Source organism: Anomaloglossus baeobatrachus, chromosome 3 (genome assembly GCF_048569485.1).
Source record: "Anomaloglossus baeobatrachus isolate aAnoBae1 chromosome 3, aAnoBae1.hap1, whole genome shotgun sequence".
Lineage (NCBI taxonomy): Eukaryota > Metazoa > Chordata > Amphibia > Anura > Aromobatidae > Anomaloglossus > Anomaloglossus baeobatrachus.
Genome location: NC_134355.1, coordinates 96,514,154 through 96,530,813, shown reverse-complemented (window position 1 = coordinate 96,530,813; position 16,660 = coordinate 96,514,154).

Here is a 16,660-nt window from a genome sequence, read left to right as displayed (position 1 = left end):
TGCTATACAATTTTTGTTGGCTATTTGTGACATGCATATATTCTGCAGCAGATTATATGATAGATAGGCTTGGGTAAGTGTTCAACGAACCCTTGGCATTTTTTGTGTTTTGATACCTCACGAGCTGGAATTTCAGGGTTTTTTGGAGGGTTTTCAACAGTTTATGTACAGAACATGCCTACAAATGTGAAGATTTGGTTTTTATTTTATTGTGAAGCAAAGTGTGCATAACTTTTCACCCCTATAAAGTCAATACTTTTGTAGAGTCTCCTTTTGCAAAAATTACAGCTGCAGGTCACTTTGGGTAAGCCTCTGATCTTGCCACTGGGATTTTTGCCCATTCCTCAAGGCAAAACTGCTCCAGCTCCTTCAAGTTAGATGCTTTCCTTTGGTGAACAGCAATCTTCTAGTCTGACCAATTAGATTAAGGTCTGGGCTTTCCCCTTAAACCACTCACCACTCGAGTGTTGCTTTAGCAGTATGCTTTGGGTCAGTGGCTTGTTGGCAGGTGAACCTCCATCCAAATTACAAATAGACTGAAACAGGTTTGTCTCAAAAATATCCTTTAATTTCACACCATCCACCTTCCCTTGGACCATTTTCTCTGTCCCTGCTGCCAAAAAATATCCCCATAGCATGATGCTGCCACCACCATATTTCACTGTGGGGATGGTGTTCTCAGGATGAAGAGCTGTGTTGGTTTGGCACCAGACATAGCGTTTACCTTGGTGGTCTAAAAATTCAATTTTGGTCTCATTTGACCACAGGACCTTCCTCCATACATTTGGGGAGTCTCACACGTCTTTTGGCTGTAAGTAAAGTCTTTTTTTTCTGGCCACTCTTCAATAAGGACACCAGCTCTATGGAGTGTATGGATAATCTCCACAAAAAAAATGCATAAAAAAAAACGCAGCAAAAACAGCGCAAATTGCCACTGCATGTTTTGATGCAAACATTTGAAGAAAAAAACGCAGCAGAAAAAAACATTAGCGTGTAATAATAACAAGCCTTTGTCTCCAAAGATTTTCTTGAAAAATATCTAATGAGCACTTAAGTGCTAAGCCTTTAAATAGCGTGAACTGTGATCTTGTTATTTACACTTCTAGAATCTTACAAAACAACCTTCAAACTATGACCGATTTGATATAAAATGATATATTGTTTTGGTTCCACCTGTCCATGTGTGAACAATGAACATTCATTTCTGCAGCTCGTATATCTAGCGAGGACTAGTGACAGCTGCACAATCCATGAAATTTAACACAAACTCAGCCCCATTTGGCAGAACAGTTGTTTTATACTTGATATTTTATTCCCCTCACTGGAATGAGGAAAAATACTGGAAGAGTAGACTTAAGGTACCGTCACACTAAGCGACGCTCCAGTGATCCCACCAGCAACCTGACCTGGCAGGGATCGCTGGAGCGTCGCTAAACAGGTTGCTGGTGAGCTGTCACACAGGCAGATCTCACCAGCAACCAGTGATCAGCCCCCAGCGATGCGTGGAAGCGATGCTGCGCTTGGTAACTAAGGTAAATATTGGGTAACCAACCCGATATTTACCTTGGTTACCAGCGCACACCGCTTAGCGCTGGCTCCCTGCACTCCCAGCCAGATTACACATCGGGTTAATTACCCGATCTGTAGTCTGGCTATGTGTGCAGGGAGCCGGCACTCGCCGTGTAAGAGCGGCGGACGCTGGTAATGAAGGTAAATATCGGGTAACAAAGGAAAGGGCTTCTTGGTTACCCGATATTTATATTGGTTACCAGAGTCCGCAGAAGCCGGCTCCTGCTGCCTTCACATTTAGTTGTTGCTCTGTCGTTGTCACACACAGCGATCTGTGCTTCACAGCGGGAGAGCAACAACTAAAAAATGGTCCAGGACATTCAGCAACAACCAACGACCTCACAGCAGGGGCCGGGTTGTTGCTGGATGTCACACTAAAGGCCCTGTCACACACAGAGATAAATCTTTGGCAGATCTGTGGTTGCAGTGAAATCATGGACATATTGTTCCATTTATACACAGCCACAAACCTGGCACTGATTGTCCACAATTTCACTGCAACCACAGATCTGCGGCAGATTTATCTCTGTGTGTGACAGGGCCTTAAGCAACATCGCTAGCAACATCGCTGCTACGTCACAAAAGTTGTGCCTCAGCAGCGATGTTGCTAGCGATGTTGCTTAGTGTGACGGTACCTTTACCCTGTAATAAACCTGCTCCACTGCACAGACACCTCCATTGTGTGAGTACATCACAAAAGGGTTCAGGCTATTACCATATGAAAGTCCTCTTCTCCTAATGTATTGGTGCTGAATGTCTCTGTATTCCAAATCGCATACTCCTTTTTTTTTTTTGTTTACGCCTTCAAGACCAGAGGTTTCTCCTCATTTCTGTGAGCTCTGGTGGTCGAGACCTTTTTTGTCGTTCCCTTTTGTTGGAAGGAAGATAGCAAATACCTTCCATTACTTACTACAGGTGGATAAGGCAGAAGAGCTGCTGCCTGCTTCACTATAAGGTACCTTTGGTCACAGTCTGGAAGCCCTCTGTCCTGGAGTGTTATATTGGGGGCATACACATAATAGCGTATAACACGGCCAAGTGCTATTTGGTGTTTTATCAGATAGCACTCACTCCAATGTTATACTATGGAGCAAAGTCGACTAGTGATTTTTTTTTTTTTTACCATGCCAATTCAACATGAAAAAATAACACTTCATGCTGCGAATGGCAGTATATCTCGGACAGCACACACCCATTCAAGTCAATGGGAGTGTGAAAGAGACAGGCATTCATGAAGATGGATAAATTAATGTCTCCCTCTTCTCCGCACCTGTAATCCAAATCTCGCATGCAAGAGAATCTGATCACAGTGAGTGACACTTGCCTCACACTCGCAACAGTGTCATTTGCATGTAGCATTCGATTTTCTCTCATGAATCATCGGATGATCTACACAAATGTGAGTAAACCCTTTAGACTGGGGTGACACTACCATAGATTCTCTCATGTGAGAGAATCGGCCCGATTTTGCTAATCACACTCTGCTCAAACTCTGATTAGAGTTTGAGCCGAGTGTCATTCACTGTGATCCGATTCTCTCACATGTGGGAATTAGATCACAGATGAGAAGATGGAGAGCTAAATTTCTACATCTTCTCCATTGTCTATGTCTGCATATACAGTTAGGTCCAGAAATATTTGGACAGTGACACAAGTTTTGTTATTTTAGCTGTTTACAAAAACATGTTCAGAAATACAATTATATATATATAATATGGGCTGAAAGTGCACACTCCCAGCTGCAATATGAGAGTTTTCACATCCAAATCGGAGAAAGGGTTTAGGAATCATAGCTCTGTAATGCATAGCCTCCTCTTTTTCAAGGGACCAAAAGTAATTGGACAAGGGACTCTAAGGGCTGCAATTAACTCTGAAGGCGTCTCCCTCGTTAACCTGTAATCAATGAAGTAGTTAAAAGGTCTGGGGTTGATTACAGGTGTGTGGTTTTCCATTTGGAAGCTGGTACTGTGACCAGACAACATGCGGTCTAAGGAACTCTCAATTGAGGTGAAGCAGAACATCCTGAGGCTGAAAAAAAAGAAAAAATCCATCAGAGAGATAGCAGACATGCTTGGAGTAGCAAAATCAACAGTCGGGTACATTCTGAGAAAAAAGGAATTGACTGGTGAGCTTGGGAACTCAAAAAGGCCTGGGCGTCCACGGATGACAACAGTGGTGGATGATCGCCGCATACTTTCTTTGGTGAAGAAGAACCCGTTCACAACATCAACTGAAGTCCAGAACACTCTCAGTGAAGTAAGTGTATCTGTCTCTAAGTCAACAGTAAAGAGAAGACTCCATGAAAGTAAATACAAAGGGTTCACATCTAGATGCAAACCATTCATTAATTCCAAAAATAGACAGGCCAGAGTTAAATTTGCTGAAAAACACCTCATGGAGCCAGCTCAGTTCTGGAAAAGTATTCTATGGACAGATGAGACAAAGATCAACCTGTACCAGAATGATGGGAAGAAAAAAGTTTGGAGAAGAAAGGGAAAGGCACATGATCCAAGGCACACCACATCCTCTGTAAAACATGGTGAAGGCAACGTGATGGCATGGGCATGCATGGCTTTCAATGGCACTGGGTCACTTGTGTTTATTGATGACATAACAGCAGACAAGAGTAGCCGGATGAATTCTGAAGTGTACCGGGATATACTTTCAGCCCAGATTCAGCCAAATGCCGCAAAGTTGATCGGACGGCGCTTCATAGTACAGATGGACAATGACCCCAAGCATACAGCCAAAGCTACCCAGGAGTTCATGAGTGCAAAAAAGTGGAACATTCTGCAATGGCCAAGTCAATCACCAGATCTTAACCCAATTGAGCATGCACTTGCTCAAATCCAGACTTAAGACGGAAAGACCCACAAACAAGCAAGACCTGAAGGCTGTGGCTGTAAAGGCCTGGCAAAGCATTAAGAAGGAGTTAACCCAGCGTTTGGTGATGTCCATGGGTTCCAGAGACTTAAGGCAGTGATTGCCTCCAAAGGATTCGCAACAAAATATTGAAAATAAAAATATTTTGTTTGGGTTTGGTTTATTTGTCCAATTACTTTTGACCTCCTAAAATGTGGAGTGTTTGTAAAGAAATGTGTACAATTCATACAATTTCTATCAGATATTTTTGTTCAAACCTTCAAATTAACCGTTACAATCTGCACTTGAATTCTGTTGTAGAGATTTCATTTCAAATCCAATGTGGTGGCATGCAGAGCCCAACTCGCGAAAATTGTGTCACTGTCCAAATATTTCTGGACCTAACTGTATATTGAACTGCACTTGGATGACGTCCGAGTGCAGTCCTATGATTTCTGCGCACCCATAGGACTTGTATGGGCATGTGTCAGCCAACTATCGGATGCACTCATACCATTCTGCAATTTTTTTTCTCACATTGTATTAGCATGAGGAAAAAAAAGCTCAACACTGCAGTATAGTATAACATTGAGCCGAGTACTACCTGACAAATCATTGGATAGTACTCAGTCGTGTGAGTGAGCCCTTAGAAAGGTGCTTGAAGATGGATATGATAGTACGGTAAGTGTGAATGGTGTGAGACCAAATAGGGGTAAGTTGGGAAACTCTAGAAATAGTAGCCTTTGCCTGTTATACCGGTAATAGGGGATTCAGGCTGTCCCTACTGGGCATGAACAGTGATGGATATGGCACATAACGATCTCACAGAGCTTAATGGGGTTGTCCACTACTCAGACAACCCCTTTTCAATTTTCTATGTTTCCGCCAGTAAAATAACATTTCACTCCCCTCTGGTGCTGGTCTTGGTTTTCCCAAGGATCGTGTGACATTGTTAAGTCACACAATCTCTACTGCCAATCAATACTGGCTTTGTTCTCCCCTCCTTCAGACAAAACAACCAGCCAGAGGAAGTAGTCTTATCAATGTTTTCCTCCAGCTGTCTGATTAGTCTGAAGGAGGAGATAGCAAAGCCAGCACTGATTGGCCACTGGGATCGTGTGACTTAATGTCACATGATCCTTGGAAGAGCCAGTGCCAATACTAGAGGTGAGTGTAAGTGTTCTAATTTTAATGGGGGGGGCGACATAGAAGATTGAAGGGGTTGTCTGATTGGCCATGGGGATCTCATGACAGTGTCACATGATCTATGGGTGAGTCAATGTCGACCCTGGAGGGAGATATAAGTGTTATTTTACTATGGGGAAACCATATGGATTGTCTGAGCAGGGGACAATCCCTTTAGTGTGTCTCTCAAGGTAATGAAAGGTTGGAGACAAGTGCATGGTAGCACAAGACCCACTCCCATTTAAATAAATTAAATACCCCAATAAACACAAGACACTTTAAATTTTGGAAGAAATAGGCCGTGATGTTTAATAAGGGATTACTAAAAATTTCCAATAAATATAAATACAATAAATAAATTCCAAATAAAATAATCTTTACCATAGAAACAATAAATTAAGACCAAATCCACCCAGCACTAGCTGGGCGATTATCCCACTAAAAAAAATCACGACAACGCCTAACATTTCGATCCAAAGGGCGGGTGCTTCTTTCTTCGTGATCTTGCGGCGACTAACAGATGACGCCGCAATCCAGGTATTTAAATACAGTCTCCTTTTCCACAGCGACCAATCAAAAGCTCTTAAAAGTCCGCAAAATTCAAATATGCAAAAACCGGATTAAACCAGCTCAAGGCAGATTGCCTCAGCTAACTTCTATTAAATCTTTACTAACCACCACCTGAATATTAACTTTCTTCAGCGCTCTATTGGGAGACCCAGACGATTGGGGTATAGCTACTGCCCTCTGGAGGCCACACAAAGCACTACACTAAAAGTGCAAGGCCCCTCCCTCTCTGGCTATACCCCCCCGTGGTATCACGGGTACTCCAGTTTTAGCTTTGTGTGCGAAGGAGGTCAGACATTCCATGCATAGCTCCACAGATTTTAGTCAGCAGTAGCTGCTGACTGGTTCGGATGGAAGAAAAGAGGACACATATAGTGTTCCCAGCATGCTCCCTTCTCACCCCTGGATGGTGTTGTAAGGTTGAGGTACCTATTGCTGGTACAGGGCTGGAGCCTGACATGCTGTTTTTCCTTCCACATCCCCTTGGGGGTTCTGTGGAAGTGGGATCCTGCCGGCCTCAAAGCTCTGTCGCCGGGCTCCATCCACAGACCCATCAGAACCTGATGGATACGGAGCAGGAGTACCATCAGGGACCGGGCCCTGCATCATACAGGTACTCTGTGTCCCCGGCAGGCACAGACACACTCCGGGCTGGCTGGGTGTTGTAGTGCGCCGGGGACCGTACACTGAGCTGGTGTTCCTACAGTCATCTGGGGGACTTTGTGTTCTGGGAACGCAGCGCCGACCCTCACTGGACCGGGCGGCGCTGCTGTGAGTTGTGGTGCGCCGGGGATACGCCGACCGCGCTTTTACGGCGGCGGCGTTTATAACTCTAGTCCCCGGCTTTTGGGCCTAGGACGCCGGCAGCTCCGATCGTTCCCGCCCCCACCCTGTCAATCAGGGTAGGGGAGAGACGCTGTTTCACGGCAGCGAGGAGGGCTGGAGCCTGATTTACATGCTCCAGCCCTCACACTAGGCACAGAGGGAGCAGGCTTCCCGCTCTTGGTCAGGAACGCCCAGGGCCCGCCCCCCTTCTTCCCTCAGGACGCCGGCAGCCATTACATGCATGGCTGGCTGGAAGAAGGACGCAAGGCTCTGGGAGACCTAGACTGAGGGGCTTTGGAAGACCACACACCCGCTCTTTAGCGGGCGGTAAGCGGCTTTTCAGCTGGCCCCTCTAGTGCCTCAGTGTATGTTAGTGTATTGTGTCACTGGACATAGAGATTTATTGATTTCTTGCACTGTGAGGTCGCTTCCTGGCTGAATACCCCAGATCGCTCTGAGGAAGCAGCAGCATGTCATCCACAAGACGCAAAGCTGCCAAGGCTAGGGCTGTGTGCACTGTGTGTGCTGCTTGTGGGACTGCTCTACCAGCAGGTTCCAAAGACCCCCATTGTGTGCAATGCTCAGATCCGGTGCTGCTTCGCCAGCCGGAGTCAGGAGAGATAGTGACCCAGGCTGAGACGCCTGTAAGTCCTGCCCCGGTGTCAGGGTCAGACTTTGCAGTTTTTGCGGTTAATATGTCGGTGACTATGGCAAAAATCCTGGAAACTTTGCAATCCATGCCTGGGGCTCAGTCTATGGACACGGCGAGGTCTATGTCCTCTAACCCTCCGCAGTTGGATTTAATCCAGACTGCAAGGGGGTCCCCGGCCTCTCAGGATGAGTATGATGACTCAGATGATTGCCCCAGCCACCCCAAGCGGGCTCGCTGGGAAAGACCCTCAACGTCATCACACTGCTCAGGGTCTCAGCGCAATCAGTCTCCCTGTGATGTGTCTGAAGAGAGTGATCAGGAGTCTAATCCTGGAACCCCTCTCAATCTGGATACCCCGGATGGGGACGCCATGGTAAACGATCTTATCTCAGCCATCAATAGGCTGTTGGATATTTCTCCCCCAGCCCCTTCAGCAGAAGAGGCGGCTGCGGAGCAGGAGAAATTTCGTTTCCTCTATCCCAAGCGTAAATTAAGTGCTCTGTTGGATCACTCTGACTTCAGAGAATCAATCCAGAAACACGATGCTCATCCAGAAAAGCGTTTCTCTAAACGTTCTAAGGATACACGTTATCCTTTCCCCCCTGAGGTGGTCAAGCGCTGGACCCAGTGTCCAAAGGTGGATCCCCCGATTTCCAAACTTGCAGCTAGATCCATAGTTGCAGTGGAAGATGGCGCTTCACTTAAAGATGCCAATGACAGACAGATGGACCTTTGGTTAAAATCTGTCTATGAAGCTATCGGCGCGTCGTTTGCTCCAGCATTCGCAGCCGTATGGGCGCTACAAGCTATTTCAGCTGGTTTAGCGAAAGTGGATGCTATCTTACATCCAGCGGTGCCGCAAGTGGCGTCCCTTACCTCGCAGATGTCCGCGTTTGCGTCTTACGCTATCAATGCGGTCCTAGAATCTACCAGCCGCACCTCAATGGCGTCTGCCAATTCGGTAGTTTTGCGCAGGGCATTGTGGTTAAAGGACTGGAAAGCAGATGCTGGTTCCAAAAAATGTTTAACCAGCTTGCCTTTGTCTAGAGAAAGACTGTTTGGCGAGCCACTGGCTGACATCATTAAACAGTCCAAGGGTAAAGACTCCTCTTTACCCCAGCCCAGATCAAGCAAACCTCAGCAGAGAAAGTGGCAGCAGAAGTTTCAGTCCTTTCGAGGTTCGGGCAAAACACAATTCTCCTCGTCCAAAGGGACTCAGAGGACGCAAAGAAACTCAGATTCCTGGAGGGCTCATTCACGCCCCAAGAAAGCAAATGGAGGAACCGCTTCCAAAGCGGCTACCTCATGACTTCCAGTCCCCTCCCTCCGCATCTCCGGTCGGGGGCAGGCTCTCCCGCTTTTACGACACTTGGATGTCACAGGTCAAAGACCGGTGGGTGACGGACATTTTGTCGCGCGGGTACAGAATCGAGTTCAGTTCTCGTCCTCCAGCTCGGTTCTTCAGAACCTCCCCACACCCAGACCGTGTAGATGTCCTGCGGCAGGCGGTGGACTCCCTAAGAGCGGAGGGAGTAGTGGTTCCTGTACCGTTTCAGGAACAAGGGAGAGGGTTTTACTCCAATCTCTTTGTGGTGCCAAAAAAGGACGGCTCATTCCGTCCTGTTCTGGACCTAAAACTGCTCAACAAACATGTGCACGCCAGGAGGTTCCGGATGGAAACCCTCCGTTCTGTCATTGCCTCAATGTCTCAAGGAGACTTCCTTGCCTCAATAGACATCAAGGATGCTTATCTCCACGTGCCAATTGCTACAGAACATCAACGTTTTCTACGTTTTGTGATAGGAGACGACCATTTTCAGTTCGTAGCTCTGCCATTTGGTCTGGCGACAGCCCCACGGGTCTTCACCAAGGTCATGGCGGCGGTGGTAGCAGTCTTGCACTCTCAGGGACACTCGGTGATCCCTTACCTAGACGATCTACTTGTCAAGGCACCCTCTCAAGAGGCATGCCAACTCAGTCTACAGGCTACGCTGGAGACTCTCCAGACTTTTGGATGGATCATCAACTTTCCAAAGTCAAATCTGTCACCGACACAGTCACTAACGTATCTTGGCATGGAGTTTCATACTCGAGCAGCGAGAGTGAAGCTTCCGCTAAACAAGCAGCGGTCCCTACAGACAGGGGTGCAATCGCTCCTTCAGGGCCAGTCGCACCCCTTACGGCGCCTCATGCACTTCCTAGGGAAGATGGTGGCAGCCATGGAAGCAGTTCCCTTTGCGCAGTTTCATCTGCGTCCACTTCAATGGGACATTCTCCGCCAATGGGACGGGAAGACGACTTCCCTAGACAGGAAAGTCTCTCTTTCCCAGACGGCCAAGGACTCTCTGCAATGGTGGCTCCTTCCCACCTCATTGTCTCAGGGAAGATCCTTCCTGCCCCCATCCTGGGCAGTAGTCACGACAGATGCGAGTCTGTCGGGGTGGGGAGCAGTGTTTCTACACCACAGGGCTCAGGGGACGTGGACTCAGCAGGAGTCCACCCTTCAGATCAATGTTCTGGAAATCAGGGCAGTGTATCTTGCCCTACTGGCCTTCCAACAGTGGCTGGAAGGAAAGCAGATCCGAATCCAATCGGACAACTCCACAGCGGTGGCATACATCAACCACCAAGGAGGGACGCGCAGCCGGCAAGCCTTTCAGGAAGTCCGGCGCATTCTGATGTGGGTGGAGGAAAGAGCATCCACCATATCCGCAGTTCACATCCCGGGCGTAGAAAACTGGGAAGCAGACTTCCTCAGTCGCCAGGGCATGGACGCGGGGGAATGGTCCCTTCACCCGGACGTGTTTCAGGAAATCTGTCGCCGATGGGGAGTGCCGGACGTCGACCTAATGGCGTCTCGGCACAACAACAAGGTCCCGGCATTCATGGCGCGGTCGCGAGATCAAAGAGCGCTGGCGGCAGACGCCTTGGTGCAAGATTGGTCGCACTTCCGCCTCCCATATGTATTCCCGCCTCTGGCACTCTTGCCCAGAGTACTACGCAAGATCAGATCCGATTGCAGCCGCATCATACTCGTCGCCCCAGACTGGCCGAGGAGATCGTGGTATCCGGATCTGTGGCATCTCACGGTCGGCCGACCGTGGTCGCTTCCAGACCGTCCAGACCTGCTGTCTCAAGGGCCGTTTTTCCATCAGAATTCTGCGGCCCTGAACCTGACTGTGTGGCCATTGAGTCCTGGATCCTATCGTCAACAGGATTATCCCAGGGAGTGGTAGCCACAATGAGACAAGCTAGGAAGTCAACTTCTGCTAAGATCTACCACAGAACGTGGAAGATTTTCTTAACCTGGTGCTCTGCTCAGGGAGTGTCTCCCTGGCCATTTGCATTGCCCACTTTTCTATCTTTCCTGCAATCAGGGTTGGAAAAGGGCTTGTCGCTCGGCTCCCTTAAAGGGCAAGTCTCGGCACTATCCGTGTTTTTTCAGAAGCGTCTAGCACGTCTTCCTAAGGTGCGCACGTTCCTGCAGGGGGTCTGTCATATTGTGCCCCCGTACAAGCGGCCGTTGGATCCATGGGATCTGAACAGGGTACTAGTGGCTCTCCAGAAGCCGCCCTTCGAGCCTCTCAAAGAAGTTTCTTTTTCTCGCCTGTCACAGAAAGTGGCGTTTCTTGTTGCGATCACATCGCTTCGGCGAGTGTCTGAGCTGGCTGCTCTGTCATCCAAGGCTCCCTTCTTGGTGTTCCACCAGGACAAGGTTGTGCTGCGCCCCATTCCGGAGTTTCTCCCTAAGGTCGTATCCTCGTTTCATCTTAATCAGGATATATCATTGCCTTCCTTTTATCCTCATCCGGTTCACCGGTATGAAAGGGACTTGCGTTTGCTAGATCTGGTGAGAGCACTCAGGATCTACATTTCCCGCACGGCGCCCATGCGCCGTTCCGATGCACTTTTTGTCCTTGTCGCCGGTCCGCGCAAGGGGTTGCAGGCTTCTAAAGCCACCTTGGCTCGATGGATCAAAGAACCAATTATAGAGGCCTACCGTTCTGCTGGGCTTCCGGTTCCTTCAGGGCTAAAAGCCCACTCAACCAGAGCCGTAGGTGCGTCCTGGGCATTACGGCACCAGGCTTCGGCTCAACAGGTGTGTCAGGCGGCTACCTGGTCGAGTCTGCACACGTTCACCAAGCATTATCAGGTGCATACCTATGCTTCGGCGGATGCCAGCTTAGGTAGAAGAGTCCTGCAGGTGGCAGTGACATCCCCGTAGGGGGGGGCTGTTTTGCAGCTCTAACATGAGGTATTTCTTTACCCACCCAGGGACAGCTTTTGGACGTCCCAATCGTCTGGGTCTCCCAATAGAGCGCTGAAGAAGAAGGGAATTTTGTTACTTACCGTAAATTCCTTTTCTTCTAGCTCTTATTGGGAGACCCAGCACCCGCCCTGTTGTCCTTCGGGATTGTTTTTGCTGTTTGCGGGTACACATGTTGTTCATGTTGAACGGTTTTTCAGTTCTCCGATGTTTCTCGGAGTTAATTTGTTTAAACCAGTTGTTGGCTTCCTCCTTCTTGCTTTGGCACTAAAACTGGAGTACCCGTGATACCACGGGGGGGTATAGCCAGAGAGGGAGGGGCCTTGCACTTTTAGTGTAGTGCTTTGTGTGGCCTCCAGAGGGCAGTAGCTATACCCCAATCGTCTGGGTCTCCCAATAAGAGCTAGAAGAAAAGGAATTTACGGTAAGTAACAAAATTCCCTTCTTTACCACAGCAAATACTTGAAAATAAACATTCAAATTCAAATGAGGGGGTCTTTACGACCATGTGTCCCCCAAGCTATACAGCTAGTGGGGGCCCTGACATTAGGGGATGTCAAGGAATGCTCAGTGGAGCAGTACATTATGACTGAAGATTATTTTTCTTGCCCAGTTAGGCCAGTTTCACACTTCCGGCTTTTCGCCGGTTTGGCGGATGCGGCGCACTCCAGTACAGTGTATACAGTACAGTGCCAGCGCAACAAGCGCTGGTCACATGCTGTCATGTGACCCGGAAGTTGCGGCGCTGCCACTGTACTGCATCATATTGTACTGGGGTGCACTGCATCCATCAAACCGGCGACAAGCCGGAAGTGTGAAACTGGCCTTATCTATCGATCTTTCAAGAACTTTCAGCCCCTAATTTTTTAGGAAGATCTGAGTAAAAGGATACTAAACCTAAACTAAATTCTAAAGGTGGTGTCACACACAGCGACAACGACAACGACGTCGCTGCTACGTCACCATTTTCTGTGATGTTGCAGCGACGTCCCGTCGCTGTCGCTGTGTGTGACATCCAGCAACGAGCTGGCCCCTGCTGTGAGGTCGCCGCTCGTTGCTGAATGTCCAGCTTCATTTTTTGGTCGTCGCTCTCCCGCTGTGACGCACGGATCGCTGTGTGTGACAGCGAGAGAGCGACGAAATGAAGCGAGCAGGGAGCAGGAGCCAGCATCTGGCAGCTGCGGTAAGCTGTAACCAAGGTGGTTACCCGATATTTACCTTCGTTACCAGCCTCCGCCGCTCTCACGGTGCCAGTGCCGGCTCCTGCTCTCTGCACATGTAGCTGCAGTACACATCGTGTAATTAACCCGATGTGTACTGTAGCTAGGAGAGCAAGGAGCCAGCGCTAAGCAGTGTGCGCGGCTCCCTGCTCTCTGCACATGTAGCTGCAGGACACATCGTGTAATTAACCCGATGTGTGCTGTAATTAGGAGAGCAGGGAGCCAGCGCTCAGTGTGCGCGGCTCCCTGCTCTCTGCACATGTTGCAGCACTGTCGTTATGATCGCTGCTTCGGCTGCTGTTTGACAGCTAAGCAGCGATCATAACAGCGACTTACAAGGTTGCTGCTACGTCACAGAAAATGGTGACGTAACAGCGACGTCGTTGTCGTTTAGTGTGACCCCAGCTTAAGTCTGGGGTTTTATACAACTTCTTGAAACATAAAGGCAGACTTGTAGAAATTGTGCAGAGAATATTTTTTTTATTTCTTTTCCTGCTGATCTGCTCCATTTTCTGACAGCAAACAGATGAACGGATGGGTTTAAAGGACACCCGACAGTGGGTCCATGCTGCCCGATCCCCAGGCAGCATGTATCGGGCACATGTTTGACTCTACAAAGCTGCAGTATTTGATAGAAAAACATGCTTTAAAAGAAGGCCAGGGATCAAGCCGCATTGGTGACTAGTTGAACAGGTTGATTCTTTTTTTTCCCCGCCCGCTGCCAATAACTGATAGGGGCAGCAATGGGAAAGGATTTTATGATTTGTGTCCTATTTTAAAGGGAGGAAGCTCTTATTTCAGCAAATGTTCTTATGGCCAAACACTGGATTGTGAGGCGGAGAGGAGCATAATTGATCACTTTGAACGCACTATTCTTTTTATATTCCTCAGTTTGAATGGTAAAATGGACAAAAAAGGTCAAAGGAAAAGAGATTCAAGTGAACAGGAGCTGTTCTGCAGTATGTCGTAGCGGCCACTAAAAAGTGTCAAGGCTGTAGTGCGCCACTCTATACATGTTTGCAGCTGGCGCTCATAAGAGATGAGTGGTGGGGTTGCCGAGTGTTTTATCCCCAGCCATCTGATCATAATGGGCTATCCAAAGAATAGGGCATAAATATTACAGTAGTGTAAAGTCCTTTAAAGGGATGATTCCCAGGATTCTTTTTGTGCATATTCTAAGCTTAATATTCCTATGCAAGATGAGATGGTCACTGGCATGATACTGCTGCAAAGAAGCACTTCTTTACAATCAATATGGTCACTGTACTGCTATGAATGTATAACATTTCTTAGTCTACGTCAGAACGGTCTTTTTCTGTAATATTACATTTTTGTATGAGCGGGTTGGAGGCGAGCCTACGTTCTGAGCACCCACCAGACTCATGACCACTGTCATTCATTCGAAGACCTTGTTTCCACCTGGAAAGAGAAAAATAACACAAAGTACTATATCTAAATTGTATACAACCTTCTGATCATTGAGTAGGGCTGTTAATGATTTCTAGCAACTGTCACACAAAATAAAATATGTATATAAAATTCTGTAGTCTCTTGAAAGCACTGCAGGATCACTCCAACTTGTAGTTGTTTGGTTTATACTAAACTTTGTAGATGCATGTCAGAATTGTTGGTACCTTTCTGCTAAAGTGCGAAAAATTCACATTGCACCCCGAAACACCGTGTCTGCAAATTAGGATATATATGCCAGATCAGAATCCTAAGTCATAGGCAAAGGATTGTTAAAAATCCACATTTGGCTTTTAGGATCGCTAGTCCCAATAGGTGGCGCTGCGCTAGAGTTTGTCTCCATTCCTGGAGAGATAATTTGAACATTGCTTAATGAAAACTTGAAATGACAAAACTAATTTTCAATTTAAATTTACTGAACATCAACTAATGAAAAGCAGATATTGCTTTTGAATTGTGGTTCAACAGAAAAATGAAAAGAAAAAAATAATGAAAATGGCCTGAACAAAAATGATGGTACCTCTATAAAAAATGTTAAATATTTTGACCAGATGGCCATATTAACCTAAGGTGTATCCTGTAATTAGCATCACGTGTCTACAAACTTGTAATAAGTCAGTCTGCCTATTTACATTGTGAAAAGTAGTTACTGTGCTGTTTGGTATCATGATGTGTACCACAGTGAACATGAACCAAAGAAAGCAAAGGTGAGACTAGTCTCAGGAGATTTGAAAGAAAATGATAACCAATCATGTTAAAAGGTAAAGGCTACAGACCATCCCCAAACAGCTTAATTTTCCTATTACTACAGTTGCACATATTATTCAATAGTTTAAGGTGCATGGAGGAAAACTGATGACAAATTGGAGTGATGAATAATGTAAACGGTAACCATGGAGCCCAAAACAACTTCCAAAGAGATTAGAGGTGAACTTCAAAGTGTCAAATCGCACCATCCGTCATTTTCTTAGCCAAGTTGGCTTAATGTAAGATGACCGAGGAGGAAACCACTGTTAAAACAAAATCTTAAAAAAGCTAGACTGAAATTTGCCAAAATGTATATTGAAAATCCACATAGCTTCTGCGACAATGTCCTTTGAACAGTTAAGACAAAACTGGAGCTTGTCAAATCATATCACAGACGGAAAAATGAAGCGTACAAAGAAAAGACTATTGTACTATTGTTAAAAATATAAGGGAGAAAAAAACGCAGATAGTGGCTTATCCAAGTAAACTGGTGGACCTTACAAGGTCAGGTAGGCTCTCCTTTAGTGGTTGTGAGAAGTAACAAACTACAATATGGACGTGTCACAACGGCTGCTGCAACCACCCAATGGAAAAGCAGAAGTGCAGGTAGATAAAAGGGTGAAACGCTGCACTGCCGTGGAAGTAGAATCAAGTACAAACTCCAAATTGATAAGAATCGTGAGCTTTGTCAACGCGTTTCGGAATAATTCTCCTTACCGCAAGAAATAAACCCTCACATGGCTTCTTCGACCTTGCGTCAATTACATCAATGTGAATAAGGGCAGAGAAGCATGGGACCCATACTTGCTCATGACTGTGCAACTCTAGACCAGATAAATAGAAAGATAACATGAATACAGTATTTCACAAGTGAGTACACCCTTCATATTTTTGAAAATATTTTATCTTTTCACGTGACAACACTGAAGATATGACACTTTAATACAATGTAGAGTAGTTAGTGTACAGCTTGTATAACAGTGTAAATGTGGTGCCTTCTAAATAACTCAGCACACAGTCCTTAATGTCTAAACCACTGGCAACAAAAGTGAGTACACCCCTAAGTGAAAATGACCAAATTGTGCCCAATTAGTCATTTTCCCCTCCCCAGTATCATATGACTCCGTGTTACACGCTCTTGGGAGTGAATGTAGAGCAGGTGTGTTACATTTGGAGTTATCACTCATACACACTCTCATACTGGTCACTGGAAGTTCAATGTGGCACCTCCTGGCAAAAAATTCTCTGAAACAATAATTGTTTCTCTACATACTGACTACTTTACATTGTATTAAAGTG